The following is a 12,343-nucleotide window of genomic DNA, read 5'->3' on the forward strand; positions in this document are numbered from 1 at the left end:
GTGCTTTGGTCTGTATTTCTAGGATTCTGAGTAACTTATCTAAACAGTGCCTCTGTGATAAAAGTTTGGGTCCTTCTCCTGAGACAAATGAGAAGAACAGCCTTAACTGTTTCCCAATTCTTCTGAGATGTTGCAGGATTTCTATAAATGTATTCCTGATTTAGCCAGGGAAGTTAATGGACACAATATGTGTTTTACTTGTTCCTCTGCCTCAAATTGTGGATGATAATATCTTCTAACTAGTATTGTCATGCACTTGTAGATCTGATTCTGTAGTTCTCTGTAGGGTAGCCAAGTAGTTCTCACTTGCTCAGATTAGGCAGTGTTAAACTCCTAACTTGCCCAGTGTTTTGGTTTTTGGAGTAGTTAATTGATAACTTTGTTCAGAACTTGTGTTTTTGTCTGTTTTTTGGAAGCAAGGGATTCAGACTGGTGTGATTTGTTACCCTCCTGCAAGTTGTTTTATTTGTCTTAAATTTTGTGCTGAGTAGCTCTTAAGTGGAGTGAGTCATATGGAATTGATGATTATGCTGATGTGTAAGATGAATGTGAATATGTGGGGATGAGCCCCTGTGGCTGAGGAGATGGGAATGTTTAATCTGTTTTCAGGCTCTTCAACTTAAGTTTTCATTATGGTTTGTAACCCCTCTTGATATCTCGAGTCATGAGAGTGAAGGCAATCATCTTCTCCAGCTGGGCTCAGATGCACTTTTCTTGCAGCTCTCTTTTAGGCTCTTGAAGGGTCTCGTAGTTTTGGCCCTGTCTGCTACTTGTAGTAGCTCGAGTTGAGTGACTTGGGTTGTTGAAAAGGTTTCTATAGTAACATTTTCAGGTGTACTCAATGAAGTCACCTGCTTAAACCTGTATGGTGTGTATCCTTTTGCTAAACTAATGCATGTTACAGACCTTAAGATTTGTCCAAAGGAGGATGGCAAATCTTGTGAAGAGTCTGGAGCCAGTTAGGAAGCGGGTTATTTAGCCTGGAGGAGGCTTGTGGGAGACTATGCCACTCTCTACAGCCATCTGAAAGGAGGTTGTAATGAGGTGGTCTCTTCTCTGAAGGAGCAAGTTACAGGTTAGGAGAAAATGGACGGATGAGTTTCAGATTGGGTATTAGGAAATACAGTCAGGCATTAGATTAAGCTGCCCAGGGAAATGGTGGAATCAGCAGTCCTGGAAGCAGTTAAAAGACCTGTAGATGTGACACTTAAGAACATGGTTTAGTGGTGGGCTTGGCAGTGTTTGGTTTGCAGTTGGACTCCATGCTCTTTTCCAACCTAATACATTCCATGGTTTAATTCATATGTGTTAAGCCTGCAACCAAGTTGAGAAGAATCCAGCTCACACAAACTATTTAGGTTAACAAAATACTTATTTAACATGTTTTAACGTGGTATGAGAAAAATAACATCAAAATCTTTTTTGTGCTTGATTTATACCAGTAGAAGGGCAACTGAATTAGCAGTAGCTGTGTTATTACATTTCCTCTTAATTCCTGTGAAGGGATTAAAGTAAGGGGGGCTGTAGTTTACAAGCAGTTTGTTAGGCAGTGTTTCTTTTGCTGCAGTGGAATGACACCTCAGTAAATGTTCAGGAATGTTTTTGGTTTTTTTGTTGGTTTTTTTTTTTTTAGTGTCTCTGTACCATTTTACATAACAATGAATATTAATACTAGGGAATGACATCTTTCCATGCTGAGTTTTTTTCATTGGAATAGAATCAACACTTCCTAAATGTTTTTTTGAAAGAAGGAATTAGGTTGAAACGTAAATTTTCTTATCAAAATGCTTAAGTGTCAAATCAGGGCTTTTCCAGGAAATTAAACATAAGACGTGACCTTGGAGCCTATGCAGAGTAAGCACTGGAGAACTGATTTGCTTTATGCTTTTTACTTAAGATTATCCCTAGGTTTTGGTTTATTTTCAGAAACTTCCTGAGACCCAAATTCTACCCAAGGCTTTTGATTCATCTTGATAGTACAAGTTAATTTTTCTGAATTGGCTGAGGCAAAGAAGTGACTGTTAATCCTTCATACTGCATGACTTAGTAAATGCTTCTCTGAGGCCTCTCTTTTGTAGACTAAAGAGAGCCAATATCTTCATGCTTTCTTTAAAAAGGATATTTTTTGCTTAACTGTAGAAGATGGACTGATTTTGATATATCCTGCGGGATTTCAGGTAAGGTTTTGAAGGAGTAGGGTTTGGGATTCTATTTGAGGTTGCAGCCCCCTTGCCCAGACAGGTACATTACTGGCCTCCAGAATGCATGTGGTTAGCACTAAACATGGGAATAGAAATTAAAGACTTCAGAGTTAGGGTTCCAGGACTGACCCTGACTTTTCCTCTGTTCATTGTATTTAATGTCACTTGCATGTTTTCCCTTTGAAACAGGGATAGCACAGAATGGTTTACTCAGTGATGCATGTTTTATGGATTTTGATTTTTTTTTCTGACTGAAATAGCAGGTTTGGGTGATTTTGTGTGGAAGGGTAGGTGTTTACAGGCCTAAAATATGTTTCACCATGAAGTAGAAAGCTAACAAAGTGCTTTGAAGAAATTCTGGTCAGTCATTGTGAATGTGTCAAGAACAGACTTCTAGAGAGCACTGGAGAACATCCTTTATGATAATTTAAACAAAAAAAGTCTTGAAACCAGTTAAGGTCATTTTCTTTTAGAACCACTGGTGTGTCATCTGGACCACTACTGGTTTTGTGTAGGTCACAAAAGCTCGAGTGTCTGGACAACAGCAGCACCAGCACATTTACACAGTTCCTTCTTTGATGGAGCCATGGGCCTGACAGCAGCTCCTGTAGGAGAATTGGTTACACCTGACCTCCGCTGTTTCCCATGACAGTGCATATTTCACTGTTTCAGCTCCTTGGAGTCTGGGATAGTGGCACAGCTACTCTGCTGCTTCTTGTTAAAAGGGTGTGTGTGTGCTTCTGATGTGTGAGCCTGAGAGCTTGCTTGAAGGTAATTTTGTTTTAGGACAGCTCGCTCAGCAGGATCACATTGTAGTGTGCTGGTGTGCTTTGCAGTAGCACAAGTGTTGGGGCATCAGGGCTTGTCAGCAGCAAATCTGCTGCACAAGCACTTTGTGGGCTTCAGCTATTCAGAGAAAATTGTTTGCTTTGCCTGCTTTGCCAAGAGAAGAGATGTTCCTATCTTATTTAATGCATTAAGTACTTTATGAAGGGTGAGAACTAATCCCACATACAGAAAAAAAATTAATAATAGGTCACAAAATAACCTGTAAAAAATTAGGCATAGGTCCCAATATTTTCTCTTTAATAACATTTCTGGTTAAGAATTGCCTATACCTCTCTGATTTTGTTCCCTGTTCGTTTTGAAAGACCTGGCTATGGCAGCTGCAAGCCAGTGTTCCTCAGGTGTCTATGTTCCTGAAGCTGGTGCAAGCATTGTCCCTGAAACCTGCTTTCTTTCCTGAAGACTTTGCAAAGGTCTCTTATCCAAGGGTGTGAAGGAATTCTGAACATATATCTATTTGTCAGCCTTGAAGATCTCTTGGAGATTATATATTTGGGATGTGAAGCCTTAGTAAGATTTGTAATTTGTGTTAGACTGTTGCCTGGAAATGGAACAGATCTTCCCTAACAACATTAGAGTCATAACATAAAAGCAAACCTGTACTTGAAAGCTTTCAGGTACACGATATGGCAAAAACTGAACGTGGCACAGTAATTCTACAATTTTTATAAGGTTAATTGATTAGTATACCTATCACATATTGTCCAATTAAAAGATTAGTTGGTTAGGTAATAATTCCCAGGGTAATACCCCACTGGAAGCAGCCCAGGAGCTTCTTTGCCCCAGTTCTGTTATCTCTAGTCCAGATTCTGGTTGTAAAACAGAACATCCTTGTAGTTGGTTCTCTTCTTGGAATAAGACTAAACAATATTTTAGGAATGTGTTTAGGAGGTTAGCTTATTGTTCCTAAATGTAGGGAAAGAGGACAGGAGAATTACTAGGAGCTACAGCCATGCATTAGCCATCTACAAAGCTACAAATATAAGAAAAATAGAAAAAGCTAAAAATTTTAGGCATCAAGACCATGGAACCAGATAGCAGATGTTAGGTGAGCACATATGTGATTTGTATTTTTAAGCCTTAAGGAAAGCAGAAGTAATGACAAATTATGTTTTTAATGGTTTTAGACATTTAAGTAAATGCACATTTTTTCAGCCGTTGGTCAACAAACAAATGTTTGTTTTGAGATTCTCTTTAATAAATTGAGCAGATGGAGTGGTTAGTATGGGTTGTATGTAATGATTCCACATGCATTCATAATTTCTTGGTGCACTGGCATTATTTTTGTATGAAAGTCCACCACAAAAACGCCTAAGTGCACATCAACTGCTTCATGTACCTGATCTAGTCTAAATTATGGTACAATCTTTTACAGAAGTAAATCACTATACAAATACCTGAACTTTCAGCCATTTGTTACCATGCTTCCTCCTTTTCATTCTGAAAGTGTCCAAGTCATATTATATGAACTAATGGAAACTAATCTGAAAATCACTTTGTCTTAAGGAGCTCTTACCCTCCTCTCCAATTCAAAAATGGGGGGGGGGGAGAGTTTATAGTTTGTAAGTAAAAGTATTTAAAGTATTTTCACTGAGACCTCTGAGCAACACAATATTACATGAAATGGGGATACTTAAAGTAACAAGTATGCTTTTAAAAAAAATTAAAAAAAATTCAAAATATTACAATCCAAACACTTTTTGTTTAAAAAAAAATATTTTATTCATACCTAATATTTCATACTGCTGAAAGATTATTAGGCACCAAACAGAGTTATATAAAAATATGTCTACAAGGGAGAAAATGTTTAGGTACAAATCAACCTAGCTTGTCCTATAGCTCAGTCACAGTCAGGAATCCGTTGATCTCTGTTTTAGTCTGACTAAGGTCTGAGGTAAGGTAAGTTTTACACTTTGAAGCAGAACAGTAGTGTTAGTATGTTGATGTTCTAAAGTATACTAATGTGTAAGCAGACAGATACTGTTTTCCAGAAGTGATGAAAAATTTATGTCAGTTCCTGGCATGCCAGGTTCCTGCCCTATAAAATTTACGATCAAGTTGTGAAACTTAAAAAAATGTATTTTATGTGGATATACAGGAAAATGTTTATTAAATTACCTGTTTCCAAATTAAAAAAAAAAAAATGTACTTCCAATATGCTTTATTTTTCCTTCTTACCTGAGTGGTTCTAAGACATTTTCTACAGTGAAAGCGATCAGATCCCTGTTGAAATAAGCTTTGTATTTTGAGGACAGAAAAAATTCCATGACCCCTAAGTAACCTTTTGTATTGATTGTATTGTTAGCAGCCAGTGTGTTGGATAACATAATACAGATGCTTGGGACAGGTTTAGGAAGGCAAATGGGGGGAAAAAACCAAAAGGTTTCTAGTTTTAAGACTATGTGTTTAAGGGAATTGAGGTCATGTTTTGTAGAATGCCTCCACAAAAAAAATGAAACACCCTTAGATATCCATATATATGAAAGTGTTCATATGTCAATAGAGCTATGGTATATATTCCTTTTCATCAATTTATTTGAATGGACAAAATTCAAGTATGACCCTTCAGCTTTGCTGTTTTCAGAGCAGCAATATAGAATGCTTGTCAGCACATGTACAAGAAGTACCTTTACAAGCACAAAACTTAGCAAGCTACTGTACTTGAAAAAACCATGTAAATGCAAATCTTGTTTCTGCAGAGGCTGACTTCCATCACTCCAAATAAAAATCCCAGCTTGTTCTGACTCTTCCCTCATGGTTATCCACCATTTGTTTTTCAGCACAGCAACTTCTACACTTTCTTTTAAAACCAGTATGTCTTGATACTATTTTGATCATTGTGAACAACATCATCATTCTATCTGACCTTCAAGACCATATACATGTCCTTTTCAGATGAAAGTTATTGGAAATATATGTGCCTCTTTTACTTGTTATTGTGTGAAAATACCCCTAAAGCTACTGTTTGGACATGAATTTTGAGTGATTTTTCTTATATTAATAAGAGAAACAGCAAACTGGTCAACACGGTTAGTAACAGGTGGAGGCAGAGCAACAACTGCAAGAGGCTAAGTCAATGAGACAGAGACAATCTGGCCATGAGCCTTGAGGTGACCCTCTCTCAGCCTTGATTTCCGGCCAATAAAAATCCATAAAATGAGTGGCAAAGTATAGGGAGAACAACTGTCAAGGGACAGAAGAGTGGAAGAACAAAGATGCATCCACACAGACACATGGGTGTCCCATTTTAAAGGTAGATTACAAAGCTCAAGATAGTATTAGGTGGGAAAGAAAGGCTGTGTGTACAGTCCTGTTCAAGTCTCTTGGCATGTATGATTTATTTAAACATTCAGTCATATGCTATTTTTTCTACAGTTGTCTCAGGAAATTTGAAGGCAAACCAGCAGAACCTAAGAATGATCCAAGGTTCTACTGGGATGAAATCTGCAGTGTATAAAATAAACCAAACAACAAAACCAAAAATACTACCAAACAACCACCACCCCCCTGCTCAAAACCAGCCCCAGCAAACCAAAATGAAGACTGTTGTTTTATGGTTAAAAATGGTGGTGAATATTTGTGCTACCAAGCTCTTGTGTAGAGGTTGGTAAGTCACTTGGAAATGTTCATTGACCGTGTGCTTTCATTCCTTGGATGTACCAGCTTGCTAGTGCTTTGTTCTTAAGCAATGAATAGTGCTCACACATATGGACATTTTCTATTTTTTCATTTCTTTCTATGTTTTAAGCATAGAAAGCTACCAAGTGTGCTTTATTCTTGAAAAATAGAGGTTAGAAGAGTCTCAGACTGGGAGGTCTGCGTGGATGGGTGCCTGCAGCTTATAAGTTCTAATTTCCCAAAGTGTAGAATGGGGAGCTAGTCCCGTTTGGGAGGATGAGGACCCCAAACCCTGTTCTGCTTGTCCCGGGTGCCCGTGCTGGGGCTGGCTGCCGTGCGGGTGTCGGGCACTCCCGGGGACCCGGTGGCGCTTCCCCGGCGAGGCAGGAGGTGGCAGCCGAGCCCCGGCCGGAGCCCGGGCCGGCGGGAGCAGGTGCCGGCCGCGGTGACCCCGGCGGGCTGGCAGCGCAGGAAGCGAATGTGGAATGCGACTCTTTAATGCCTTTGAACGCTGTCGGCTTCTATGCCTACTTTCCAGCATTGCAGCCTTGTAAAACCCCAGCACGTCAGGTGTTGGGGCTTTTACGGTGTGTAGAAATGTGTTTGCTAAACCCAAGGACTTTGTTGTTCAGCTGCGACACCTTTAATCCGTTTTTGTGGGAGCTGTACCACACAGGGCAAGCACTCTCGTCTGCTTTCCTTCACAGACATACTTAACGAACAAGCTAGCAGGTTTGGGGGATGTGGTCAAGGATCCGGTTGTTTGGAAGTTCACTTCATACGTTTTAAGTAGCGCCATCCATCAGACCAAAGAACACCACTGTCAAACACATAAAGGAGCAGCACAGACTTGAGATAAGAGCCAAGATAGGTGAAGGCTTTTTTTTTTTTTTTTTCCATGACTCAAGTGTCTGATGTATTACAGTGTTCAAAGCATTTCAGTATGCTTATATTGTATTCACACATATGCAATGTATTTGAAACATTCCTACCAAGGAGATTGTGGTAAAAACTGTAATGTGCAGCTTGCTGGGTTTCATTGTAAAGTAATATAATATCCACATGTGCGAAGGCCAACGCAATATTTTATTTTTTTGCTTACCCCAGAGAATATGATATTAAATTTATCAGCTGAAGTATTTGAATGAGAACTCATAAATATTTTCTGAGGTGCATCAGTGGCATACATAGGGAGGGAGAAGACATGCAGCACTGGGTGAAGAGGAAGTTGTTCATGCTTTCCATCCTGCACTATCCCATAACAGTTATGCCTTGCCCTTCAGATGGGATACTGATAAAGTTTCTTGGTGGCTGAAAACAAGTCTTAAATTGTGGAGAATTTGCTGGTCTGTGATTTTTTCTTGTAATTAGTAACTCTGTTGTACATGGACTGCAGATGTTGTTCACATTGTATACAGAACTTGGAGAGAGAGGAGAAGGCTGCCAAAAAGAGAGGTACTGTTCTGAAGACATTTCAAATGCAAGGAGAGCTGTTGGCCTGCCTGCTTTACCTGATGTGCTGTGATTGTAGGCATCCTAGATGGACAAGCTGCTGCCAAATCTAGGAGGAGTTTGCACACTGCCTTTGTGTAGTTGTAAATCTTCCAGGGCTTAAGCAAGCATCTCTGCATGACATTACCCTGTCTGGGTGTGATCTAGCCTCTTGTTTGGAGATAATTTAAGCATCTCCTAAACAATTCTGTGGTGCTTTAGAACAGTCCAAGCCATGCTGAGTTAGCAGTTCTCTATCAGCATTGACACAGTGTGTACCTGTGGCTAAAATTGCCCGTATCAGGAATGGTACTGAGAACAAGACCAAAGAGTACATTTTGACAATGTAGAAAATCTTTGTGCCTCCACACCTTGACACCTTGAGTATCACCTACAATTGGTCTCTGCATCTCAAGAAGGGCATCTTTTTTCTCAAAAAAAAAAAAAAAAAAAAAAAAAAAAAAAGGACATCTAAATTTACTGCAAAAAAGTAATAGCAGGCTTATGGTTTCATTTCAGTTTGGAGAGAAAGCTGAAGAGGGGTGAAGCCGATTTATGGCATCAAGAAGGCAGCGCAGAAGATGAGTGCTAAACTTGTTTACTAAATCCTACAGTACAGGATCAGAGAACATGTATTGAAACTGATCAGATGTAATTTAAAACAGGTTTTTAAAAGTGCCTTTCTTCAAAGCCTGTAATAAACTTCTAAAACTGGCTGCTGCATGAAAGTGTGAAGTCAGAACACATCAAGAGTTTCAAAATAGATTAGACAAATTAATGGATAAAAGGTGCAAACCAGATCCTATTGGGAAGGCAGTGATATTCCCGCTAACACCTGAAATCTAACAGCAGGATGCAGAAGGAGCATGAGGATTAGATTTCAGATAGTGGCTTTTTTCATGTGCTCTCCTTAAGCCACCTCTGCCACAGCCACTGAAGGAGACAGAAACCTGGGTGATGGACATTGGTCGCACCACCTGGGGCATTTCTGATAGAAAAAGATTATATGGGCATGCCCTTGGAGTGCTAAAAGAGCTCGAATTGCTGCCTAAAGTCTCTTGTTTCAAGGTCACAGACTTAAAAAGGTACAAAAGAAATCAGCACTTGCAGAGAAAGCAAGTCAAGAGGAGGTAGCTGCTACAATCTTTTGGTAGTCAAGAAGCAGGACTTTTTAGGAGTCTGGTTGATTAGCAGCCAGCTCAAAGGTGAAGACTAGCAGACTGAGGGTGGCTTAGAAGTGAAAGAAGTAAAAAACTTTTTTTTGTTAACATTTGAGTTGAGAATATGAGAGCCAGGAATATACCTATCCAGTTAGCTTTCGATCTTTACTTGTGGGAAATTGTATTAAAAAGTCCTTGAGCTTCTTTCTTTCTGAGCTTGCTCTGGTTTTGCAGTGGATGCACCTTCTGTGACAATGTCATCCTGGGAATTACATCGCTCTTGGATCTACTCATCTTCTACTGGCTGAAATTGGTCCAGGGCTGAAACTGGCATGTGCTCTCAATGTATGTCACCTCCAAGTATGTCACCTTTGTGTACCAGGATGGGCTATTTCCAAAAGGAGTTGAAAGTTGTATTTGTCCAGCCCATAATATCTTTAGTCACCCAGGTCTGCCCTTATTAAATACATTCTCTCTTCATAATATTTAATCCATCAGAAAAGATGAACTAGAACTTTTTTTTTGGTATAATAGCAAGGAAGCTCTTGGCACTTCAGAAGGCATTTCTCCCTTTGATCTAAAATAGCCTGTGTGCACTGACTTCTCTGGCACACTGCAATGTTCACCAGTTCTCTTAAGTTTTCCTAAGAGGAACAGAATTGTGAAGGTGGTGAAAGGGTGAACAGGGCAAGAATTTATTTGTTTTTTTTTCTTTTAGCTGTTGTTGGCCTGACATCTGAGGAATGAAGCTAAATTTGTAAAGACCTTATTTTAAAATATTTGCCAGTTGTTCCAGATAATAAAATAGGGATTTTTGTCCAGAGGAGAAGAAATGAAAATAAATAAACATAGATCTTTTTCACCTAATTTATGACCTACAAATAGGGTTCCTCCTCAACCTGCATGATTAAATCTCTCCAGTCAAAAAGGACCATTTTGATTACATCTTCTATCAATAAAAAGTAATGATTTTTTTTTATTAAGAGAAAAGAAATCCAACAATATTAGGCAGCTGTGGTTTAGATAGTTTTGCCATTTCTACCAGGAATTTGACAGTGTTACAGGCAATATATAAATTATAGTTCCTCACCTTTAACATCGCTGTCAAATTTAGTTTAATGGACATTGCCTTTACTCATACCAATTTTATACATGGTAGAAAGTTTTTTTGTATAGGTGTGATATTAATTATTCTTATGGATGCTGGTTATGGCACAGCTTTGGTTTTTGACCTTGTAGATGTGTCAAGAGGGATTAGAAAGATTTGTTTTAACTGTTGCATTTGGTTAACATTTTTGAAGCTCAGTCTTCTTTTAGAAATACATTGTGGCATAAGTACTTTTGGACAACAGTTGATTCCCAAAGGAAAAGGTACAGCAGTTCTGTGTTAAGATCACTGTTCAAACAGTGATCTTAACACAGAACAAATCCCAGCCTCAGAAATGTGTTTTTACTAACCTAAGAGTGTGATAAGCTGAAGGAGAAGGTGCACAGCTTAGGCATTTGGCAGTGCTTCCACTGGAGCTGCTGTGCAGGGGTAGTGATAGAGGATCATGAAGTGAGGTGTTCTTTCAAGTCTTATCATGTCTCAGCTACTTTACAATCTCTGGAGGGTCCCAGGAAGAGTTTCTACAAGCTGCGCCTTAGTGTTCACCAAATTGTACATGTGCTGCAGATGTTTCGGGCTATCACCTGAAGTTTGTGATAACTACAACACATGCTGTTTTGGATGATCTCAATAGGGCATCTAGTATCTTATTTCTGAGGCATTTTTGCTGCAAGAAGCAATAAATTAAATTCTGTCATCATTAGGCAGGTGTTTATAAGTACTGCAAGGCTTTAATCTTTCTCCAGGGAGAAAAATACTTCAGGGGCCATTCTACAACTTGGCATTTGCTTTGCATCTCTGGCATGTTCCCGTTTCTTTCTATGTCAGGAGAGCAAGCATGGTTTTATGGCTAGGACACAGGTCTTGAATCGTTTCCCAGCTTTGCCAGTTACTGCTATGAAGTGTAGAGCAAATCAGTCCCTCAAATTGCCAGCTACAAATAGTGAGGGTAGTGTGGCTTTTTATTTCTGTGGTGTGTTTCTTCTACATAGCTTTAGGACACAGACCATGTTGTGTTAGATCTATGTATCATGCATCCAAAATTTGTACACAAAGTCACCAAATACTGATAATAATAGAGCAGAAGTGTAATTTAATCAGAATATTTGATAAATTGACCTCCAAATGACTTTGCCTTTGATAGTCATATGATGTTCCAAGAAGAAATTCATGGTTGTGGTATGACTACTGTAGTGTTTGGGTTTGGGAGAGTGTCAGTGTGTAGCAACTCTGGTTTCCTGAAACAGGTTTATGTAGATGGTGATCTAATTTATAAATGGATCATGAATTAATTTTCTTCAGACCTACAAAAGTTTATCCAGGCAATGTCTCCCTGGTGCCTGTAGGAAGCCCTGTGGTCTCTCACATCCTCCATTTCCAAGGAGACATTTTTTTCTGACTGCAATAATTCCTGGATCTAAAGGCAGTTTGCACCATCTGAAAGGCCTGGAAAACCTGAAGTCCACTCACTGATAGTTGTTGAGCAGTCACTAGTGAAACTGTGCTGAAACTTTTTGAAAATTATTTGGGTAGCTATGAGAAAACTCATAAAACAAAGAACACAGGGAAAGAAAATGCCTTGAAGAAGCTTTGACTAAATTGCATAGAAGACCAGTAGTTCTCATTGCAGGAAAATTACCTAAGGGAAGAAAAGAACATGATTTTTAAAATTTTGGGCCCTGGGAGAAAAGCCACAAAGAAATTCAACAGGTTCTCTCAAGAAAATTTTGATGTTCCACATTGACCATGGAACAGCCCACCCATAAAGGCAATGTTAAAACAATTCTCTCAAGAAAATGTGGTGAACTGAAAAAAATAAATAAACATTTCAAGTAAACATCCCATTTTTAGAAGAATATGGTAGAATAACATTAAGGCAATCAGAGAGACTATGAGAAACCCAAACAAATCCTTAAAGC

The sequence above is a fragment of the Anomalospiza imberbis genome, chromosome 3 (assembly GCF_031753505.1).
Source record: "Anomalospiza imberbis isolate Cuckoo-Finch-1a 21T00152 chromosome 3, ASM3175350v1, whole genome shotgun sequence".
Taxonomy (NCBI): Eukaryota; Metazoa; Chordata; class Aves; order Passeriformes; family Viduidae; genus Anomalospiza; species Anomalospiza imberbis.